This window comes from Nelumbo nucifera, chromosome 1 (genome assembly GCF_055504915.1).
Source record: "Nelumbo nucifera cultivar China Antique chromosome 1, China Antique-T2T, whole genome shotgun sequence".
NCBI lineage: Eukaryota > Viridiplantae > Streptophyta > Magnoliopsida > Proteales > Nelumbonaceae > Nelumbo > Nelumbo nucifera.
Genome location: NC_142649.1, coordinates 135,358,965 through 135,371,200, shown reverse-complemented (window position 1 = coordinate 135,371,200; position 12,236 = coordinate 135,358,965).

Genomic DNA, 12,236 nt, shown 5'->3' with positions numbered 1-12,236 from the left:
AAGAGGTTAGGGTTCCAAGATTTTTTTTTTTTGTTTCAAAAGTGAAAAGAAATAAAGGTTAAAGGAGGGTCAACAGTAGTTTGAACTCTATATCAAGCATTTTAGTCATTTACAATTGTTGGTTTTAGTTAAAATCAAATAGGATTTTGGTCGATTGCTTGCATTTTCCAAATGGTTGTATGACCATTGCTTACATTTGACCAAGAAAATCATGAGAGAGAGAGGGGGAATCCCATTGACCAAGAAAATCATATTCTTTTTTCATATTTATGTGGGGACCAGGGAAAGTTTATTTTCCTGAGTATTACTTACGGGTAAGTGATACCCATCTCCTAGGTGGGTAAATAACTTTTCCACTTGGGGGGGAAATTGTCAACACTTGAATGAGACAAAAATACCCCTTTTAATAATGGATTTTGATGGCTAAAATGGTCATTGCCTTATTTACATGGGAAATAAAAGAACATGGGTAAATGTGCTTACCCAGGCAAGCCTTTTTTGGGAAACACTTACCCATATAAGTGCATTTACCTAGATAAGTAACTTACCAAAAAGCGAATAGGGCCTAAATGAAATCTTATAATCTTATAATCTTTCCTTTTTCATGCCTTTAATCATTACCATTATAAATTTAATTAATTATAATGATGCCATTGAATAAATAAAAAAAACAAACATAACTTGTCCTTTATACTTTTCCTCTTTCATATTTGATACTAAACATGTAATTATTTACATTGGTGACATGAACCGGGCTAATCCATGCTTTTAAAAAATTTTGAAAAAGATAATGAAAAGTTAACATAAATTAAAAAAAATAGATAAAATATTTAAAAATATCTTAAAAATTTATTTTATATGATTTTTGATGTGTACAATTGTTTATATATGTAATAATAAAATGAAATAATATAATAAAATTGAAAAATTAAATATTGTAAAATTATTGTATATAATATACGGCTCGGGCCCGTGCAGGCCTGTGTTGTGCTGCAGGCCAAGTCTTAGGCCAGGCCAGGCCAGGCCACTAACCGGGACAAGCCACTTTTTTAAAAAATTTAAAAAAATTAATGACAATTTTAACATATATTAGAATAAATAGCCAAAAAATTAAAAAAGATCTTAAATTTTTATTTTATATGAATTTGGTGTATACAATTGTTTAATATGCAATAATAAAATGAAATAGATAAAAAATTAAAAAAGATCATAAAGTTTTATTTTATATGAATTTTGATGTGTACAATTGTTTAATATGCAATAATAAAATGAAATAATATAATAAAATTGAAAATAAAATTATATAATTATTGTATATAATATACGGCCTGATCCCGCACGGGCCTGTGTCATGCCACAAGCCAAGTCTTAGGCTAGGTCGGGCCACGAACTGGGCTAAGCCATGTTTTTTAAAATTTTTGAAGAAAAAAATAATGAAAAATTTAACATGAATTAAAAAATAGACAAAAAAATTAAAGAAGATCTTAAAATTTTGTTTTAGCTTGAGTCCGCACGGGTCCGTGTCGTGCCATGGGTCAGGCTGGTCCACAGGCGAAGCCTTTGGTTAGGTCGGGCCACGAACCGGGCTAAGCCTGTTCATGGGCTTGGTAGCCGAGTAATTTAGCCCAACCCAGTAACAACGCTAAATTAATTAATTAAATAATTTGAGATAGCCTTTACTAATCTGGTGTTGATAATACATGAGGTTTTATTTATTTATTTGCTTATTTTACTAAATTATGTAATTATCTAATAATTTAATAATCTAACAAATTATTATTGCTAGCAAAGTAAGACATAGAATCGTGTATATATTTATATATGTCTACTTTATCACTTAGTTTTATTTATCTCATTTATTTATTTATTAAGTTAAATTAATTATTATTTAACTATTTACAATTATTCTACTATATAAAACAAAAAACATCTTTCCCTCTTTCACTCTATTCCCGGATGGCTATGATAATTTATTTATTTATTATTTTATTTTATTAAATTAAATATATTATTATCCAAAAATTTTTATTTATTTTAAATAGATATTTTCCAACAAACTTTTAATTAAAAAATTATCTTTCTCAATTTTTTTCCTATATAATAATTTAGGTTTGACAAGCCACTTACCATCATGTTTTGCCCCTACATCATATGGGCCCCTCGACTAGTAATTTATATATATAACCTAAAAGCCACTTACCACTTACCATCAAGCTTTTAACCATTACCATTACAAATTTAATTAAGGGATAAGTAGACTGTTGTCCACCTCATAAATCTAAAATCATAGCCCCTTCCTAGTCTACTAGTAGCCCACCTATAAATTGTATCTTGGCAATGGATTTGGCATTGATTCATGGTCAGGATTCATCCCACCTATACGGTGGGGCTCAGATTTCTAGGGTGGTCTAAACTATAAAAACGCATTTAAAACAAAAAACAATCATAACTTGTCTTTTCTACTTTTCCTTTTTCATATTTGATACTAAACATATAATTATTTACAATGGTGCCACAACTAACTATTTACAATGATACCACTAAACTTCTACCTTTTTCATATATATATATATATATTTAAATTATCTTTATCTCTCATTTTATTTACAACTAGGCCATGTTGGGTTGTGTCATGCGGGTTGTTCTTCCCTCCCCAAGGATACTTTAGGAGATCGGACCGATACAGCTCTCGGCCCGAGTCCACACAAGCCTATGTCATGCTGTGGGCCAGGCTGGTCCGCGGGCTAAGTCTTAGCCAGGCCATGAACTGGGCTAATCCATGTTTTTTAAAAGTTTTGGAAAAAATAATGCAAATAATTAACAAAATTTAAAAATAGATAAAACTTTAAAAACTTAAAATTTTATTTTATATGAATTTTGATGTACACAATTGTTTATATATGCAATAGTAAAATGAAATAATATAATAAAATTGAAAATAAAATTATATATTATATAATTATTATATATAATGTACAGCCTGAGCCTACGCGGGCCCGTTCCGTGCCGTGGGCCAAGTCTTAGGCCAAGCCAGGCCACAGACCGGGTTAAGACATGTTTTTTAAAAAAATTGAAAAAAGTAATGAAAATTTTAACATAAATTAAAATAAATTGACAAAAAAAATAAAAAAGATCTTAAAATTTTATTTTATATGAATTTTGATGTGTACAATTGTTTATATATGCAATAATAAAATGAAATAATATAATAAAATTATATATATTAATATATTATATAATTATTGTATACAATATGCGACCCAATATTACTATTTATCTCATTTTATTTTACTAAATTTATTTATTTATTAAATTAAACTAGTTATTATTTAACTATTTACAATTTTTCCACTATATTAAACAAAAATACAATGAGAAAAGCCATCTCTCCCTCTTTCACTCTATTGCTTGATGGGCGTGATTATTTATTTTATTAAATTAAATATATTATTATCCATAAATTTTTATTTATTTTATATATATCCTTTTTTCAATAAACTTTTAATTAAAAAATTTATCTTTCACAAAATTTTTCCTATATAATAATTTATGTTTGACAAGCCAGTTACCATAATGTTTTGCCCCTGCCACGTAAGGGCCCCTTTGCTAGTCTATTGACCATTAATAAAAATGGGAATGGTAATCGTCCCATCAAAACTCCCTAATTTTAAATTTCAAAATTACCCCTCACTATTATTTCTATTTGATTTATCGTTGTTTAAATGTCCATTAGTTTTTGTCTTGGAAACTCTTGATTTTTATTTCTAAAATTACCCTCACTATTTATTATACCATTTATACGCTTTACTCCTTAACTACAACTGTGTTTATTAATTTATTTTCTTAAAACCCAACAATTAGGGGTGATTGTAGAGGTGTAAATCGGGCCATGCCCCTTGCGGTCCAGCATGGTCTGGCACAATCTTGAGTCGGCCCAGCTTGGTTGAGCAGGCCATGCCGCTTGTAGCCTATGTGCCAGCATGGCCCGGCCCACGGCCTGGCTTAGCATGACCCATATATATATATTGTATTATATGTAATAATTATATAATATATTAATATATAATTTTATTTTCAATTTTATTATATAATTTCATTTTATTATTGCATATATAAACAATTGTATACATCAAAATTCATATAAAATAAAATTTTAAGATCTTTTTCATTTTATATATTTTTTAATTTATGTTAAAATTTCATTATTTTTTTCAAAAAATTAAAAACATGACTTGGCCCAACCTGGCCCAAGGCTCGGCTTGTAGCATGGGCCCGTGCGGGCACGGGCTATGGGTCGTGCTAGGCCGACCCCCCTAAATATCCTGGTGGTGGGGGGGGGGGGAAGCACGAGCCGACACAGCACGGCTTGCACTTTGCATAGGCTGCATGCGGGTTGTGTCGTGTCAGCCCAGCATGGCCCGATTTACACCTCTAGGTGATTTGATTGAAAAAATATGTGAACATAAATAATGTAGGTTTTTAGTTTTTGCTCTTCATTTTCTATCATATTTAGTCTGTTGTCTTTCATTTCAAGAAGTTTCAACAGCAATTTAGGCCAAAATTGTACTCAATATCATCTTTTGACAATTGCAAAGTTCTATTATCTCTTTCACTCTTTTAACTTATGAAAACTCAATAGGAGTTTTGGTTTCACATAATGCTTTAGTTTAAAATTGAGTTTATTTGATAATTATTTGTGCTTAATTAATTTTGAGAAGTTAGGGTTTTGGTTTAATAAGTTTGGATTTATTAGTTTCAAGCACTTTTCATCTTTGGGTTTAATTCAGTGTTTAATCCTGTGTCTTTAGCAGGCTTACATTTGCCCAAATCAAGTTTGTACTTTCTAAGTATTTTCTAGTATTTTGTAAAAATACCAAAACTTAGTGCTTGTTCTACATGAAGATCCAAGTTGTTTGCTTTCAACATCCTGCACTTGCAAGTTAAGAGCAAAACCCTCGTGTTGGTTTGCTTTTGGCATCCTCTAGGATTGGTTTCAACATCCTGCATTGGAAAGTTGAGAGCAAACCCCCCTGCTATTAGGCTCTTTAACTGAATTTATGCAACACTGTTTCAATTAGGATCAGTCATTGGATTTTAATTTATGACTGGTACGAAGCATTATGGTTGGTTCCACAACCTTCCAAGCCATTATGCTAATGTTGCAATATGGAGCTTTTTGCGTACTTATATACACACATTATAATATATGCCAAATGGAATCTACGGTCATGTTTTAAGTCAGTTTTGTTTTCTTAACATTATGTCATAGTCCCATTAATGGGCCCATGGGCCAAACTAATTAAAGAAGTTAGGGGAGTCATTGGGGTGGATAAGGGACGATTGTTGAATTTTTTGTGGATAAATATTTACTTGGGGTCTGTTAAAAGTCATAAGTTGAGTTTAGGATTGTGGGGTCACGTTGGGAAGTTGTGTGAAGAGTGGTCAAATTGAGATTGGGGTAAGTGGGTCAAGTTGTTACTTAATTTTAGGAGCCAAGTTTTTAGGAGTCGGTCATTATCCAAGTCTATTTAAGTTGTAATTTCCCTCTTAATTGAACATTATGAGAATTATCTTTGTTAATTGAGAGTTATCTCTTTGAGGTGTTCGTCACCCTCGAAGTAGACGGAATTTATTTTACGTCCCTATTTGGGTTTGTAACAAATGGTATCAAAGCCTACACTATGCCTCCCAGTTGCAATCGTGTGATGCAGGTGGTGACGTCAGTATTACAATAATCGGCCGGGACTAGGTGGTAGGAATGGCAACGGAGCGGGTTTGGGCGGGGACTACATCCCCCATCCCCGACCCCGACCCCCAAATCACCCCCATCCCCGTCCCCAATCCCTGGTAGGAAAAGGAATCCCTCCTCCATCCCCGACTCTGACGGGGAATTCATCCCTATCGGAGACCTGAATCCCCGACGAACTGGAGACTAAGTTTGAGTCTCTGAGAGACTGAGAATGAGAGTTAGAGAGAGAGAGAAAGAGAGGACCGTTGCGAGAGCTGAGGTCGGCGATGAGAGAGAATCTAAAGGGCGAGGTGACAACGACGATGGCGAAGGTTAAAGGAAGATTAAAGAACTGAAACTCTTCTTTGAGTATCTCTTCTCTGTCCTCTGACAAGACTTGAGTCTCTCTGTCCTCTGTTCGATGTCCGACGGCGATGGGCGAGTGGCGATAGTCAGCGACGGCAGTCGGTGGTCAACGAATCGACGACGAAGACAAACTGACGAAGGAAGAGAAACCTAGGGTTTTGTCGAAGACGAACTGGCAAGCCTTTTACTACTTAAGTGTTTTTTAAGTTTTAATCTTTTAAAAAATGAATAATAATTATTATAATATTATATATTATATATAATATATAATATATAATTATATATATAATAATTGGGGATGGGTCGGGGCGTGGATTGCATTTCCCGTCCCCGTCCCTAATCGGGGATTCAGGGGTAGCCCCATCCCCGATCCCGTAGGGTCAGGGAGCCCGAGTGCCCATCGGGGACAGGGAAAATTGCCATCCTTACTAGGTGGACTAGTGCAAAGCCATCCCGTGTGGGCATTGGGACTACGGAGCGTGGTGGAATGTTAAGATTCATTTGTCCCACATCGGTAATATGGGATGCTGTTATGGGATATATATGTGATATCTCGGTTTTGAACACCGGCTTTTCCAACTACAAGGAAAGGTTCGATTTATGGTGAGAAAGCAAGAGGAGTTTAGGGAGAGAATGATGCACAGATGTTTGCATCCCTCTTTGCTCATTTTGATCAACTAGAAGCCTTACATGCACCCTGTGAGTCCAACCACTCTGATGTCCATGTTGCCATCCATCATTTGGACGGTGGGGGTAACGACAATGACGTTGAAGCCCTAACAGCCAAGATGGTAGAAAAGCAGAAGCAAGAACTGTTGGAGGAGCAAGCATTTCTCGTTTCGATCGGTTGGAAGCCTCCTACTCACCTTGTCGGACCATTTGCTCTGTCGTTCATGCTTCCGCCCATCATTACTCGGAAGTCCGTGCCACTATAGAGATGACCGTTGGTTGCATCCCAATTGCTCCAAGGATTACGGCTGTTTGGACGCAGTCAACTATGGCCTTGGTAATTTCAATGGTGTTGTCTTTAAATACAGGAAGGGTGTTGAGTTTGACCTCAATGACGAGGCTCTGAAATTGGAACACCATTTGGATAGTGAATGTAACCACAGCAATGTTGAAGCCGCTGATGGTGGCAAGTATGTGGTAGTGGAAGGAAGGAAACCTAAGCAGAAGAAGTCTATAGAAAGCCTAAGGTTCGATCATGGCTTCCTCTTCGCCTCTATCGATTTTCTCTTCGAAAAAGAAAAGAATGACCAAGCTTCTTTGATTCCCTATCATCTCCAAAAACTTTGAACCAGGCTTCAGCAAGGAAGATCCTTCCATGCCTACTGGCACAGAATCAAATTCCAACACCGAGAAGCAAGCCTTTGTTGATGTCCAAGTTGTTGGACAGTTTTTGTATGTCCTTAGTTTCAATCAGTTTTGATGAACTTTTGATATTTAATGTAAATAAATGAAGTACATGTTTGATTCATGTTGTGTGGTATACTTTTGTGTAAGACCCTAAAACTGGACACTTAATGAGACTTGTGTTGATTTTAAATGTTCACAGCCATTGGATAAGTCTGGGTTAGATTTATCCTACCAAGGCTAACACTGGTGTGTTGCCAACTGTTGGGGTGGCTTGTCTCAGCCGCCAAGGTGAGACCCAAGGCACATGCATTGTAGGATTAATAGAACCCTTGAACCGGACCAGATTTTCAGTATTGCCCTGGACCTTGGAGATTGATGGGCAAAACTGGAAAGTTACACCCGACCCCTATACCCGATTATGGTACTGCACAGACCTGTTCATGGACCGGGTAGCCCGATGGGCCAGCCCGGTCCCCAGACGGACTTGAACAGGTATATGGGCCCGTGGGTTTAACCTCGGGCCAAAAAGCCTGGCCCGCAGTAAATTCGAGCCGGGCTCGGGATTTGCCAAAATAGCCCGACCCGACCTATAATTAAACCTAAAATCCCTAGTCGAATACCCCTCTTTTTTTCACCTCTTTCCCTTATTTTTCTAGTCGAACCCTTCTTCTCCACATCTTTTTTCCCTTCTTTATATTCTTTTTTTAATGTAAATAAATTCTAATTTATATTGATTATTGAATAGGGAAAATTCTAATTTTTTTATTAGGTCGGGCTTTGGGCTCGGGCTTGGGCTTCGGGCTTTTTATCAGGGCCGGGCTCGGGCCTAACATATTTCCATTAATGAAGAGTAAAAGCCTGGCCTGGCCCGGCCCGACCCATGAACATGTCTAGTACTGCACTAGGTGTTGGATTGGACTGTCTTTGATATGCCAATCAGTGAGATCCTTAGCGGGGGTCAAAATTTGGGTATGTTGGGACAGTTTGAGAATTCATCTGAGTGGGTGATCATAGTGACGGGATCAACCCCTTTGTCGGACAAAGGTAATGATCGGGAATGCATTCTCTTTGATGGAAAACCAAACTGTCGGCAGTTGATTTCAATCGTTGGAATTTTGTTTTGCAAAATTTATATATATGATATATATTTAGTATGGTTTCAAAATTGTTTGCATATGGTTTTAATTCACGGGATCCATGTAAGTGGAGAGTGCAACATTGTTCCTTGCAGCCGAGGGAGAGGTCCTCTCTTGTCGGGCAGTGCTTGATCATTTCGAAGTGGGTTGATTTGATCAGTCATTATTAAGGGGCAAATCTGTGATTAGGATGAACCCAAAAGCTTATCTAATCTGCAGATAGGATTAAGAAGAGTCCTAATCCAAATATTGATTTGGATAAGGGGCAACTCTTGATATGATCAGGAAATATTTTTCTTAATCATTAAGCAACTGGAAGAAACCCTAATCGAATTACATGAATTTGAACCCTACGGAGACAAAACACACCCTGTAGTTTTGTGAGATAGGATTTCAGAAACTTTAGAGAAAAGAAAAGCAGTTCGCTATTTATTTCTCTAGCTTCCTCCTATTGTAGCCGCCACCCATGTGTCACAATTTGTTTTCTCCGTCAAAGAAAGATCAAGAATAGTTCTTGATATCAGTCTTTGTTGAAAGGCTGATTCGGTTTGCTGCTCATTGTCATCCAAAGGATTATTGTGAAGGGTTCAGTGTGTAGGACGCACCCTGCTGGTTCTCTTCCACAGTTGATGTGTCATTTTCAGCAGGAGCAGATCTTGGTTCCTTCTTTGGGCGTGAACACTAACTTTGGGAGAAATATTTTTCTCTAGATCAGGTATAATTACTCCCTTCACTTTTGGTTCAGATCTGATTCGGTTCTGGTTCAAGTAGGATCATTGAATCTTGATTCTAAAATTAGGGAATGCAATTCCCAATTGAAAGATAGGTAGAAAATTTTTGAAATTCGCCCACCCATTCCACAACTGTTTTGGCGTCCATACGATAGATGGATGCGCTCTCTCAAGACCCTAGGCACACTAAAGCCCATAATTAGCTTTGCAATTGAAGCCTTGGATGCGTTAAAGCTTGAGGGGGTTTGCATACGAAGCAATGAAGGCCAGAGTTATAGATGGAATAGATGAAAAGATAGCAAAGAGATGCTTTGTCACGAAGAACTTTTACAAGGGCTGGCCACGAAAAACTTACACGTGTTTTCGTAAATTTTTCCCCAGCTTATTGGTATATGATAGGTCCTCATTTACTTAGTGGAGATGCTGAAGAGGCAATTGCTCACTTCAGAACTAAAGTGAATACACCACACTACATTGCTGTGACAACTATCCCTATCTATACTCTTTTGGCATTTGGTTATGTGAATCCTCTTATAGAACCTGTTGGAGACAAGCAAATTTACCAACATTTTGTAGGGGCGCAGGCTCTTGTCAGGAGTAAGGGGTTTTTCTCCTACAAAGATGGACATCACACAAGTTCTACTGTTGTATATCAGATTGCTGCATCTGCTATTTCTTATGGGCATTTTCAAACATGGAGCGCTTTTTTCTGTCAAATCTTCAAAGGCTGATCCTACTAAGGACTCACTGCATGGGTGCATGGAAGCTAGGACAATGTCAACAAAATGAGCCCAGAAATAATTTCACCAGTGGGAACTACCAATGACTGATACAGTAGTGATTGAATCAAAGGAGGTTCATCCAGCATTGGATTACAACAGTGGGGAAGTAAGCGATGGATGTGTGATTAGTGACTTTGACATCGACATCGAGGACAAGGTCAATTTTAAGGGGGTGGGAATGTCACGGACCCACTAATGGGCCCATGGGCCAAAATAATTAAAGAAGTTAAGGGAGTCATTTGGGTGGATAAGGGACGGTTGTTGAGACTTTTGTGGATAAATATTTACTTGGTGTTTGTTAAAAGTCATAAGTCGAGTTTGGGATTGTTGGGTCACAATGGAAAATTGTGTGGAGAGTGGTTAAATTGAGATTGGGATAACTGGATCAAGTTGTTACTTAATTTTAGGAGCCAAGTTTTTAGGAGTCATTCATTATCCAGGAGTCTATTTAAATTGTAATTTCCCTCTTAGTGGAACATTATGAGAATTATTTTGATAATTAAGAATTGTCTACTTGGAGGTGTTCATCTCCCTCGAAAGTAGACGGAATTTATGTTACGTCCCTATTTGGGTATGTAACACATTATCACCCACACTCAATTAGGATGAAGTAATTGAAGTATGATTTCATTTTGGGACAATAAAGTAAATTGACATTAACAAAAGCAGTGAAGAATCAAACAAGTGGCTACACCCAACTTGGTTAAGATCTATATATGATTGTGATATCATTCATTAGTTTAAATATCCTGATGCCCCTAGTTGCAGGGGCTAATGATAAAGATATTATCTCTCTCACAATTTAAAGTCGTTACTCAAAATTTTGAAAATATTCACCATGGGTAAACAGTTGGAGTATATGTGGCATTAATAGGTTTAATGCATTTATTACAAAATAATGTACAAGAAGTTAAACTAAAATATTTGAACGGAATTAAAACAGAAATATTAAAAAGAAAACAATAATACTACAGAATATGAGCAATAAGTACAAGCAAAATTAATAAGCTTAATGCATATGTTGTCCACCATTATTGGCTGCTAACGGTCTGTACTGACTCCACAATAGCTTCCGACTAGGTTCTTCGTAAGGGCATGGTAACATTGCACGCGAAACGTTCTGTAATACACATTCTGGGAATGTAGCTCCCCAATAATGACAATAGTAAGGAAATAAAACCCATAACCATAAGTGATGATGTACAATTCGGTCGATTTTAGCCGTCAACGATCTTGCCTCTGAACTGGGTGGCAGGGACCTGAAACGGAGGGAGAAGAGAAGCTCCGGGGAGAACCCGGCATAAGGGTTCCGAAGCTTAAGTTAGAGTCTTTCAAAGGCAAAAGTTAGCATACCTCGTTCCTGGGGGGTAGGAGCCTTTTATAACCACTTCGCACACTCACTTCCAGGCTTCCGTTAGATCGGGCATGATTGCTTCTGAACTCCTGCCAGTTCGGATGTCATTTCCTCTGGCCGGACAGAACCGCCACTGCTCCTTTTGTCGGAGCCGTCTCTGCGGCTAGTAACGACGGTGGCAAGTGGCGGTAGCAGGAGGCCGTTTGAAGTGCGGCTGTCAGGCGTCCGATCCCAAATCAGTCAGGTGCGTCACCCTTGGATACGGACGTCCTTGGTGTCAGGTACGTTTGGTCAGCCTGGTGTTTCGGAAGCGAAGTGTTGGAGTGGCGAGCGAGATGTTTTGAGTTCGGTTTGGGGAGTGTTCCGAGCTGCCATGGGCCAGCTCGGGTCACAGCTTTGTGAGGCTTGGGGCCCAACATAGTTCGTGCTCCTTGCAGGGAGCTCGAGTTCTCAGTAGGGAGCTCGGGTTCTTAATAGGGAGCTCGGAGTCCACGTAGGGAGCTCGGACTCTCGGTAGGGAGCTCGGACTCCTTTTAGAGCGGTCTGGTGGAGTTCGGGCTCAGTAGTGAGCATGGACTTGCTTTCGGTGCTCGCTTCGGGCGCTCTACTGTGCCGAGTTGCTTGTTTTTGCCACGTGTCGGGTGATTGCGAGGTCGGGCCAAATTCCCCTTCATCAATTGCCCCCCACTCCCTGCGACAAGGGTCCTGTCTTGGCGCGGGGAGTTCGTAAGGTAGCAGGAGGGTTTTGGTCCGTGCTGAGGGCGCTCGCTTTAATTTGATTTT